We start from the raw sequence: 12,311 nt of genomic DNA on the forward strand, positions 1-12,311 counted from the left end.
GGTCCTGTCAAGTCCTGATGCTTTTGCTCAAGGTGCTAACAGAACCCAAACCACGGCTGGGCTGTGGCTCAGCGGTGAGCACTTGCCTGGCACGCTTGAGGCCCTGGGTTCCATCCTCACCACCACACAAAATAAATGAGTAAAACAAAGGTATTGTGTCCATCTATAATTAAGAATGAATTTTTTAAAAAAAGAGAGAACCCAAACAGCCCAGGATGTTATTCTTCTGTGACTGGAGCCTCTTCCCCTAGAGGTTGTGGGTGTTCTCGTGGATATCCACTTCCCACCTATAATGCTGCTGCCAGTGGCTCTGGGCAACTGTGTGAAGCTCCTGCCCCTCCATTTGGCCAGCTCTCATCCCTTCCCTTTCTCCCTCTGTGTTAGGTCATATGGAATGATGAGCTCAGTGCTGGACGGGGTACCCAGAGAGCACAGTCACATCTTGAGCTGTGAGGTCCTGGGTAGCAGGGTCATTTCCCAGTTCTCCTGGGTGGCAGGTGACACACAGTACCTTGTGCAGAGTGCACAGGGGTTGTGTGATGTGCAGATAAGTGGGAGATGCTCATGGGTTTTGCTGCTTCACTGGCAAAAATAGACATTCTTTTCAAGACAGGCCAGAGCTAAGACTTGCAGAGCTAAGGCCAAGAGCTAAGACTCACACAGAGTTGTCAAGGACAGCATAATGCTCATTCACCACAGTCCTTCACCAGCATGTGGGCTTCGGGGCAGGAGGGCCCTGCTCTGTGGCAGCCAAGGCCCTGGCCCAACCTGGTTGCTGTTGGATGTGACTGTTTCAGCAAAGCAACTAGAGAAAGCAGTGGCAGCCAGCTTTGGTGGGCTGCCTGCCACTCGGCGAGAAACTCACCTTTCAACATCTCTTTCATACTTGTGCACTTGCAGGTAAGAAAGGCATAGATGAAAGTTCACAGCATGGGATTCCTGAGTGCAGGCACCACACTACCCAAAGTTTGCATTGGTGCCAGGCAGGTGGTCAGGTCTGGAGATGGACTCCTCCCAGTGCCCACTGCAAAGGGTATATGTAAATGAGGTGTATTTTCAACACCTCAGAAAGTGGCTCGACCTTTAAGTGTGGGCAGGAGAAGGAACCTCCCTGCCTGTGTCCATTGGAAGAGCAGGTCCCTGCCCAGCAGTGTCAGGTAGAGCTTTAAATGAACAGAAACGGATCTGCCGAGGCGTGTTTCTTTTGTACATTTGCAGTGTGAGTTCTCTTTGTGATATAAACCCAAATTGTGGCTTTTGTCTTCTTCTAAATGACAGATCACCAGCTGTCCTGTAGGAGAACAGGGTGTGCTTCCATGCAAGAATGCTGTTTTCATCCTGCCCTGGCTGGCTGGGGTCCCTGGGCATCTCCCCAGGGGCTGGTGGCACCAGGGGAATTTTCCAGGACAGAACTGTTTGACCGCAGGGTGGCATGTAGTCTGCATCTCCAGCAGATGATGGTGCTCCACCTTTGTGCTGGGCGCCTACCCCATAGCCTGCTGCTATACCTTCTGCCTTCCAGCAAACGTGTGACCTGGGCAGGAGCTTTGCCTGTAACCCTACTTTGTCGTTTGTGAGGTGCACAGTGGGGAGACAGGCCCACCTCGGAATTTGAAGTGGGGCAGCAGTGACTTTGCATGCACATCACCTCAGAAAATGTCAGGAAAAGATTGACATGTCAAGTGTGCATTGGCCTCCTTCCAGAAGTCACTTGGTTTGTCCCTGTTATTTTTCTAGTGATAGATGCATATGCTTACTTTAAAAGTACAGAAACTCAGTAAAGAGGTCGGAGTCCAGTTGTAACTTGGTTACTGAGGAATAGTCACTGATTATAAATCTGCCCATTATTTTCCTCATTCCTGCACCCAGAGCATGTGTGTGTCGACACAGGACAAGTGGGATGGCCGCACCATCTCGGAACTCTCCCACTTGCCTGTGTGGGCCTCTGTGTGATAAACCAGCTGCACAGGCGCTGCCCCATGATGGGTGCGTTGCTCTGCTCTGGGTGTCGGCCGCAGATGCTGCCTGAGCCTCACCTAGGCTGGAGGGGAGTTTCTGGAGGAGAAGCAGTGAGTTGGACCTTGCAGGGGAGGCAAATGCAGTGTTTCATTCGTATTTTCCGTTAAAGGCTAGTTATAGTTTATGTTTCTCAGCCTCTGGTGTTCATCCTTTGTGCATTTCCTATTGGATTCTAAGATTTTCTTGTTAATTTATATGAACGGAATGTTTAAGTTTATACTTTTAGGTTTGCAAATTTATGATGCCATAAATTTTCTGGTTTTGTCTTGCAATTAGAGTCTTTTTAAAAAAAAAAAAATCTTGTGTAGGGCTGAGAATGCAGCTCAGTGGTACAGTGCTTGCTTAGCATACTCAGGGTCCTGGGTTCAATTTCTAGCACCAAAAATTAGGTAAAACAAAGATAAAAAATGGTAGGTAGTTGGACTGGATGTGATTCAGTGGTAGAGCACTTGCTTAGTATATGTGAAGCCCTGGGTTCCATCCCTAGCACTTCCAAAAAAAAAAAAAAAAAGTAGTAGTTAGTCAAGCTTGCCTTTTGGGGCCTCTGGTTTTTTTTTTTTTTTTGCTTTTGAGAAGGTGTCTCCTGCCAAAAATTATTTAAAAATCATTGAATTATAAAATACTTGGGGATGTTTTTGTTTTGCTTAAAAATATTCACTGCTCAGTTTTGCTCCCAATTGGAATTTGTTTCACAGGATGTGAGAGGGAGCTCCGCCTTACTTTCCCCTCAGATGCTCAGCAGGTAGTTCCCATGCTGCCCCTGCAGTGGGCCTTGGTTCTACCCCTGCCTGCTGGAACTTCCCCCGGTGGTTCCTGGCTCTGCCAGCCTTGGCCTGGATGATCAACCTGTGCTGTGCTGGCTCCTCCGGTGGGTCTCAGGCACGCTTGTTGCTGAGCACCTTTGGTCAATGCACACACATCTGCTCCTGAAGGCTGGGCAGCCTGGCCCATGATGGTCTGCCCGCTTTGCCTAGGGACTGGCTCCTCCATACAGGCTTGGTTTCCCCCTCTATAAAGGCTCCTCTGCTGTGCTGACTTCACCAGGTAATCTGTGGGATGGTATTTGCATATTGTATGGCACAGTAGTGGTGCTTGCTTCTTAAATTCTTAGGCAAAATTAAAATTAAAAGGGAGATGTAGGTATTGACAAATGTTCTTAGTGTCTAGGATGAATTGATTACATTAAAAGAGCACACATAGTTTTTGGCATTTTCCTAGCTGCTTAACAGACAAAGGAACCCAAGGGAGGCAGGTCAGATTCTTGTGCGTTTGGGTGAACCAAGGAGGGTTAGGGTTTTGGGAGAAAGAATTCTTCCCTGACATTAAAGCTGGGCTCTTGTAAAGGAGGTGTAGAGTCAGTGGGCTAGTGGGTACCTGGTGGGTTGGAAATTGGAGTCCTTACCTTGCCGTCTGCTGCCAGGTGCTGGTGCCGTAAGTGGCCCTGAGGAGCCCCGACTCCTCACCTGTGATGTGAAGACTGTCAAGTCTGAGAGCGGGGCTTGAGGACCCGTGAGTGTGTGCCAAAGCCTGGTGCCTGGCATGCAGTAGATGTGCACTGTGTGTAAAAGGTGGAGGGACAGTTCCATGGTGGGGGCTCATGACTTTGCAGTGAACACCCTTGGAGAGCTGCTCTGACAGGGCACTCCTGCGGGAGCTGCGTCTGCCTCCTGTTCCCCTTGTGTCCATTGCCAGGGTCTGTGTTGCTTGAACACAGGTGGTGGGTCAGAGGGGTTGCCTTTGACCTGTGAGGGACCTTTATTCAAATCCACAGGATGTTGGGGCTGGGGCTGGGACTCGGACTCGGACTTGGTGGCCAAGTGCTCCCCTGGCGCGTGTGAGGCACTGGGTTCCATCCTCAGCACCTTGTAAAATTAAATAAAATGAAGGTATTTTAAAAATTCCCAAGACGAACAGGTTGTCTTTTACAGGACATGGTTGGCTTTGGGGATCATTCCTCAAAGAATGAGTGTTGGAGTTTCAGGCTGAATCATGGAAGCCCGTTGCTGTTGGAGTGGGTTCCCTTTGCAGTGAGAGTGAAGTAAGCCCTGCCCACAGGATAGTGGGACGTGTGTTTACAGTTGATCTTAAACTCTGTGTCATTGCTTTTCTTATGCACGCCATATTGCTCACTAAAATAAGGTCAAAATATTTTTAGAAGATTACTCATTAAACTAAAAGAGCTGTGTGAGTAATGGTAGTAGCACTGGTGTAGAGGCGGGAAGCTCTCCACTTGTGCCGGCCTCACATGCTAAACGGCATCAGGCTCTGCTCCCAGGGCCATCTTCCCTGGGGTGTGCTCTCCGCCACCCTTGCTGGCACCTGCATGTGCCCTTGTACCAGTGACCTCCCTGTTCAGCTGTCTACCAGGGCCCCTCACTGGTGCGCCCCCTGGCTCTGATGGACTGGAGATGCCCTGAGGGTTTTACATGGGGACAGCAGAACTGAACTGACTTCCAGGACTGTGCTCTCCTACCTGCCGAGACGGCACTTCTCAGAGAGCAGTGCTCTGGCCTTCCTGCACGGTGTCCTCCAGTCCTGGGGTGCCCAGCTCAGGGCTCCCTGCAGGCCCTCCACCCCTTCCCTACTCATTCCTGAGCTGGCAGTGCTGGCCTAGTCTCCCTGTGGGTCAGGAGAATTGATGGTGAAGTTCCTTCTTACAGCAGCTGGATGTGTCTTCTGCCCCAATACCTACAGGAGAGGGGAAAGAATCATTTATTCAGCTGGAGCCCATGAGGCCCTGAGGCCACAGTAGGGGTCTGTTTCCAGGAACAAGGGACCATTGGCTGATGGGCAGCCATTGTCAGCCTTGTCCTGGGTCTCACAGGAGAGCACTAGTTTGATGGCTCCTGTGCTCTGGTCTCTGTTCTTATGAGCCATTAGGATGCGTGCTTTCCTGAGTAGAGCAGGCCTGGTAAAGCAGTCCCTGTGACATTCCATGAACCTGTGCTCCCCGGGCGATCTACTCTCTCATTCACACACCCTAGTGGCGCCAGCCACACTTGAGGACAGGTATTCTTCCTTCTAAAGTGAACTGATCACATAATTTCTACCTAGTGTTGATCGGTGCACACTTCCCATGCATGTCCTGGCATGAGGAGCAGCCTCCCACAGGGTGGCTAGAAAGGCTGGGACCACCACCCTTTTCCACCTGGAATGTTTGTGTGCCTCCTTTCAGTCCTGTTTCTGCAGGGTCCTCTAGGTCTGGGAGCTGGGATCTCTCTCTCTCTCTCTTTTTTTTGCAGTGCTGGGGATCGAACCCAGGGACTTCCGGCTGAGCTATCACCCCAGCCCCGAGAGCTGGGATCTCTGACGGGCAAGGGTTCCTTTCCTTCCCACTCGGGTCACATTTTACTTTTCTTATTTCCTTGTATACCTGGAAAACTTAGGAGCTCACTCTGGATTGAGTTTGCCAAGGTTTTGGAGTTGAAACTGGGGCAGGGAGGTGCCTGACTGCAGATGCAGTTCCTATCCAGGCTCTGCTTGGCCATGATGTTTGAGTGGGACCTGAGAGTGAGTGTTCTGTGCTTTGGCATTGACCATCCTGAAACTCGTGGCCCTGGGATGCAGGCTGAGTTTGGTTGTGTTTCTTGTGCAGTTGACTAGGCGGTGGTCCCATGGGGCCCTGCAGTTGCATGTTTCTTCTTTGCTCTTGGCTAGGCGGTGGTCCCGTGGTGCTCTGCAGTTGCATGTTTCTTCTTTGCTCTTGGCTAGGCGGTGGTCCCATGGGGCCCTGCAGTTGCATGTTTCTTCTTTGCTCTTGGCTAGGCGGTGGTCCTGTGGTGCTCTGCAGTTGCATGTTTCTTTTTTGCTCTTGGCTAGGCGGTGGTCCTGTGGTGCTCTGCAGTTGCGTGTTTCTTCTTTGCTCTTGGCTAGGCGGTGGTCCTGTGGTGCTCTGCAGTTCCGTGTTTCTTCTTTGCTCTTGGCTAGGCGGTGGTCCTGTGGTGCTCTGCAGTTGCATGTTTCTTCTTTGCTCTTGGCTAGGCAATGGTCCCGTGGTGCTTTGCAGTTCCGTGGATGGAGTGCAGTTGTGCTTATTCTCCAGCTGACTAAGCAGCTGTTCCCAGCTGCATTTTGTTTATTTATTTATTTTGAGATAGGGTCTCTGTAAGTTTCTGAGGCTGGCCTTGAACTTAACATCCTCCGGCCTCAGCCTCCTGAGTAACTGGGAGTAGAGGCTTGGCCATTGCACCTTGTTCTGGCTACATTCTCAGCACCTATTTTAAATGCACTGTTCATTTCTCCAAGAAGGATGCTGTGGTTGTGTTGAATGCAGTCCAGTTCATTTGATGGCCAAGAGTGGGACTTGCCATGCAGGCAGCAGGTGATTGCCAGCCACGTGTCCTCTGTCTCTCAGGAGGGCAAGTGTTTGGTGGTACCTTCTCTCCAGTCAGTGCTCCTGTGAACCATCAGGATCCTTCCTTTTCTGGAACCAGTGATAGGTGGCAATTCTCTTGGCCACTGACTGGCCAGGAGACCCTGATGAGGCTGTAATCCTGCAGCCTGTGATTCCCCTACAGGTATAAAGAAGAGGCATAAAGAAGGTGGTGTCTACGCCTGACTTGGCCCAGGTTGTAGCACAGAAGTGCTCCCTAGCTGAACCATTTTCCACTTTAATTGACCTTCTTGATTCCTGGAGGCTGCCAGTGTGGCAACAGCAGTTCTAGGAGGAAGATGGGGAGGTGCGACCTGGGGCAGTGATACTCGCCTGGAGGCCTTAGGAGAGCGACCTGGAACTTGGCAGTTTTCTTGCCCCCTCTGGGGGTTGCTGGGCCTGCCTCCTGGAGGAGAGCCAAGCACCCCATGCCAGCCCTGCTGCAGACCGTGGCGCAAGTTCAGGCAGCAGCAGCAGGTACATTGTGGGAGACCTTGGACCCTGGGCTTCTCAACTCATGGTTTATCGGACAGCTCTGTGTGGGTTAGATTTTCATGAGTCACCCAAGAGCGAGCAGTGATGCGAATCTTTTTGCGAAGGCCACATAACTCATGCTAAGATGTCGTGGAAAGAACGTGGGCTGCAGGCATGGTGACGATGGGAGCTTCAGACAGTTGCCAGCCCTGCTGGGAAGTCTGGGTGCTGTCTCTTGCTGTTCCCTTTTCATTTCCCCTTCCCCAGACCAAGCCCCCTAGACTGTCTCCTTGGCCTCGTGTCTCCAGGTGGGACAGAGAAGGATGAATGATTCTCTGCCCCTTTGGTTTCTAAGGTGACTTCCAGCTCAGTTCTGGGATTTTTCAGGCATTGGCTGTGGTCAAGGACATGGTCCTGGGCCCTGTGCTGGTGCTCATTACACCATTGAGTATAGTGAAAGCCTAACTCTGGAGTGGGATGAGGTTGGGGTGGATGTCTTCTGCCCTGTAGGTTTGAGGTCCGTATGCCCAACTTAATGGGTTGAGCAGCTGTTTTTTGAAGTTCTTGTGTTGGGGCCTGTAGAAAATAGCAGAGATGCAATCTCTGGCAGACACACTCCTCTGCTTGCATGCCCTTCAGAGTGCTTTCCATGGTAGACCCTCTTACTTGCCAGTGGCTGCTTGTTGCTCTTGGCAGGGGTGCCAGCAGAGCCACTGCCCTGGAGCATGAGTGTCAGGTCCCCAGGCCACCGGCTTGCTGGCTCTCCAGGCAGCATTGAGGCATGGCTGTGAGGTTGGTCAGGATGACTGCTTTCTGATTACCAGCACTGAGCCCCACCCACACCCAGGCAGCCTGTGTGGTAAGACAGACGTGCGCAAGAGAGCATGGTTGTCATGGCAGCTGGTACATTGTGAGCTCGGAGCACATCAGTGCAGCCATGGAGACAGCAGGGCCCCTGCTGGACTGCAGTGCGTGGAGCCTGTCCCGGAGCTGCTCCTCAGAACCCTGGCAGGTGACATGCCCAGGGACTGTGGCAGAGGAATAGCAGGCCCTGCCCAGCTTGCCCCAGGGCAGGCTTGGGTGATGTCCTCAAGCTGAGGCACCATCTTCTCTGGTTAGAGAGGCCACTGTGCCCCAGGAGAGGTGGTTCTCAAAGGTTAGGTCAGCCTGGTGACGCTCATGAGGAATCCTTTCCAAATAATGATTTTCAAGGACAAAACAAAACATAGGATGGCAGACGAAGCCAATTGTACTGAGATTTGGCCATCAAAACACCGAATAAAATGTGACAAAGTATCACATGAGTTCTTCATCACATTTGATTACAAGGACCCAAAGCAGGTGATTTGAAGTGCACTTTGTGGCCTTGTTAATGACTGTTGTGTGATGTGGGGACAGCTGTGTCTTCTGTTGGGTTGGCAAGTACTGCTGGCCTTGCAGTGGCTTACTGTACACATTCCTAGTGAATAGGAGAACAGTTTGCAACCTTGAGTTCCAGGGGTGAAAATTCCAACTCTTGGGTACCAGGTGACTTGCCACCAGCATACAGTGGTCAGGACCAGTGCTGGGACGATGATGGCCCGAGAAGCTTTCCTGGTGAGGACTCTGGTGCCAGGGACTTGCCTACCAACCTTTGTATGTAGGCTTGTCCCAAGGGAAAGATGGCCAGGGAGTCTGTGGTTTCCCAGGGAGCACAGGATGTCAAAACCACAACCACTACTCACCCCCCTCAGAATCATGGTGTGGCACAGGAGTGTTGGTTCTGGGGTTGAGGGAGGCAGAGAAGCAGGGAGCAGGGTCCTATTGCTGCTGGGCTCAGCCTTGAACTCAGTGTATTCCAGGGCTGGGAACACCCACAAAGCAACGTGTGCAAGGGTCCTTCTGGGATAGGATGGGGCTCTGAGCCTGGGTTGGTGCATGGGCCAGGGCCAGACTCATAGGGCAATTGATCTGGAAGTCCAGAAGCTGCAAGCCAGAGGCTAGAGTCTATCCTGGAGGAGTAAAGGTGTGTCAGGAGGGTTGGGTTTGCATTGCTGGGTGGAAGGGCAGCAGGGCAGGTAGCTCAGTGTGGCAAAAGGGCGTCCTCTGACTACTCTGGTTCTTCCACGATGAGGAGGCTGCCTCAAGGGGCCTCAGCGGAGTATTTATATTATTTAGTGTGAACATTTGTAAGCCCTGGGCACTTAGGGAGGGCTATCTGGTCCTTCAGAAGCCTCATTCACAGGCGCACCTCTTGGCATCTGCTATCCACATCGAGACTTGGTGGTGACCCAGCTGCTCACACAGTAAGTCAGTTACACGCTGCTTCTCTCTAAAAACAGGATCTTACCACTGCTGTGCTGAGTGACCTGCAAGTCAGCAAACACTTATACCCACTCTGTCCCTGACACTGCTGGGTTCTGGGCCTCAGGAGTCTCACTGCTAGGGGACATGCTCAACAGGGAATCCCTAGCCAAGGGGTATGTCATTAATGTGCAGAGCAACGACAGACATTACCCCTTCCTGGAGCCGCCGGGGTCCCTTCCCACTGTTATCATCCAGGGAATCCTGGACAAAAAAGCAGGATGTTCCTTCTTTTCACATCGACTCCAGAAACAAGACAGAAACAGGTGGAAAGTATTTAAAACAAGGCTGTGTGACCCACTGCCAGACGAAAAGCACTGGTGTGCTACCTGTGGCCTGGAGGAAGTGCCTGCTGGGGACCTGGAGGTGTCTAGGACCCTGGGGACGAGGCACAGTCCCTTGGGCCTGTGTGGGCAGGCAGCATGGCTGCAGCTAGAATGAGGCCAGGAGGAGTGGAGCAGAGAGCAGGAGCCAGGCATCTCCATAGATGCCCCACCCCAGCCTATTACTTGGGCTCCCATTTGTTCAATAGAAAACTTGTCTTTCGGTGAAATTAGAGCTGATGTGTAGCGCATCTGGCTGCCCTGGTGCCCTGCTTCTCTCCCGGCCTCCTGGAGCGTGTGCTTTCCATCTTGGCACATCTCTGCCCATCAGGCCCAGAGCCTGCAGCACACAGGAGCGGCCCTGCCCTCTGCGCCTGCTTCCTCTCCATGGGTGTGTGCCCTGCGTCCCTCTGCCACCCTCTCTCCAGTGCTTTGGTCTGATCCTCCACTTATCTTTGGGACTCCCAGTGAGTGATAAAAATAGCCCAGGCGCTCTCCCAGGGCTCGAGGCCCTGCAAAGGGTTCCTGTTATTCAGGGGGAATTTCCTTCCCCAGGGAGGAAGTGCAGGCCCACTCCCTCTGCTTGGAAAACTTTCATGGCTTTAACTTGGTATTTTCTATTCCATGTGTCTTCCAGTGAAGTTGTCGGTATTTTCATGATTCCCAGGAGCAAGGAACAACTATCTTGTGAAATTGTTCATTTTATAAATATATTGCTTTTGTATTTTCTCATTGCTTTTATTCATTTGGGTTGGTGACACAGGCTGGTGGGCAGTTTTCCTTGTTTCCCACAGTAAATGTGAAAGGAATGGGGCCTTAGAGATGCTCCTTCGGAGCAGGGTCCACCCGAGAAAGGACCTGCTCCGAGTCTATGCTGCTGGCCGGGCTTAAGTACCAGTCCGTCAGCTGTGGTGGCCGGCCAAGAGGAGCCTGGCTGGAGCTGTCTCTGCGCTCCTGCGTCATGGCCTCGAGTGTCCCCTCTCAGTGGTGTCCCCCTTCTCTGTGCTGGAGAGGCTCTAGTCAGGAATGTCCATGAGCATTCTGTAAATCATGCCTGCCAACAAGCACTGCTCGTTCTTTCCACCTGGAGAGTGCACTGGCCCTGAAATGGACTGCAGGGTCAGAATCGGCGTCTCTGTGTGTGGGCGTTTCCTGGGACACTCATGTAACTTTGCTTCTACTTTTTGGTTGGATGGGTGGAGACACCTGAGAACTGGAGCATTTGTCCGTTGGTATTCTCTTTGTTCGGCACCTCCTGGTTTGCAGAGCCACGTGGACAGTGATTTCATTCCTCGTAACATAAGAGTCTGCCGTGGAAAATATTTCTAGTAAAAGTGAAAAGGCTGGACTGGGGTTGTAGTCCAGTGGGAGAGCACTTGCCCAGCATGTAAGACCCTGATTCTATCCCCACTACTGCCAAAAAAAGAAAAAAGGAAAAAAAGAAAAAAGGGAAAAGCTTCCTCCATTGGGGTGACTTGCACTCAAAACAACAGGAAACTGCTTGAGAGCAGTTAGTTGTTCCTGGGCCCCCAGCAGGGAAGGGGCACAGCAGGTGTGCTGCTGGGCACCGAGTGTTCTGCCTCTGCACAAGTGTCCTCCCTGAAGTCGGAACCTGTGGAGACAACTCGGTGACCTTAGTAACCCCTGAGCATGTTAGTTTGTCCTTAGAAAGCAAAACACAAGCAGTGCAAGAACTGAGTTTTTCTAGGGCAGAAGAACAGTAAGCACAGATCACACTTGCGCTTGTTAATGAAATACTTGCTTCCAGTGACTATAAGTAAACACTTAAGTACAGTGAGTTCTTTTTAGGAGAGGGTGTAACTGGAAAAGAGCGTAGTCCTGGTTGGACAAGGGCTTGCGTTTTCCTGGATTGGCAGTGTGAGCCTTACTGATATGCGGGCCTGGAGATGTGAGCTGGTGGCGTTTCCTTCCCCTGCTCGTCTCCAGTGTTTCTGAGTAGACTGGCGTCTGAAGAGCAGTGAGAGTGGGGCTCCGCCTCGACCCCTGATGAAGGGGACCCCTTCATCGCAGTTGAACCTTGCCCTTTGGCCTCCTCTAGCTTGCCAGTGCTTGATGCAGCCTGTCTTTCCAAGTACTCCAGGTGTGATAACCTGGGGCTGCCCAGAGTGACAGACGCCAGCGGGTGGGCCCGCATAGCAAGTGCTCTCAGGCCCTGTGGCAGATGTGTGCACGAGCCGAGCCTCGGTGTCAGGAAGGCTGGCCTCTGACTCAGAGTGGCGTGCACATCTTCCTTTGTGATTTTGGGAACATTCCTGTACCTCTCTGAAATAGCCATGCAAGGGTTGATCAAGTGGTCCTGGGCTCCTGTTGTGCCCTCCCAGACCCTGGGGGCAACAGACAACAAACAAGATGACTGCAGGGCTTAGAGTGGGAATGGGAGTAGGCTCAGGTTGAGATGCGGGGAGGGTGGGGTCCTGGCTAATGATGCCTGAGCAGGGCCTCAGGACCACCAGGCGGAGCCCCAGGGCGGAGTCTGAAGCAGAAGGCCGGCTCTCTTGGCTGAGTGCAGAATGTTAGACTGAGGCAGGCCAGATTGCGAGGACTGGTAGGTACCTAAATGTGTGGCCTGGGTGTTGGGGAGCCATTGAAGCATTTGAACCAAAAGTAATCAGTAACTCCAGCCTACAGCTGGGAAGGTGGATGCAGGGGAAATGGAGACTCCTGCCTCCTGCTGGGAGGCTTCTGTGTGGACCCCTGCAGGACACATGGAGCCCCAAGCTGAGCAGGGGTGAGGGGCTAGAAGGAGAGGAGGCAGCAGG

At 52.1% G+C, this 12,311-nt stretch overlaps 1 protein-coding gene across 1 annotated transcript in view; it reads left to right on the top strand.

The window, feature by feature from the left end:
• The window catches only part of Ago2 (argonaute RISC catalytic component 2), a 98,060-nt gene that overhangs the window by 33,343 nt on the left and 52,406 nt on the right, over positions 1-12,311 (top strand). The gene's annotated exons all lie outside the window — the stretch shown is intronic.

The sequence above is a fragment of the Sciurus carolinensis genome, chromosome 1 (genome assembly GCF_902686445.1).
Source record: "Sciurus carolinensis chromosome 1, mSciCar1.2, whole genome shotgun sequence".
Classification (NCBI taxonomy): domain Eukaryota; kingdom Metazoa; phylum Chordata; class Mammalia; order Rodentia; family Sciuridae; genus Sciurus; species Sciurus carolinensis.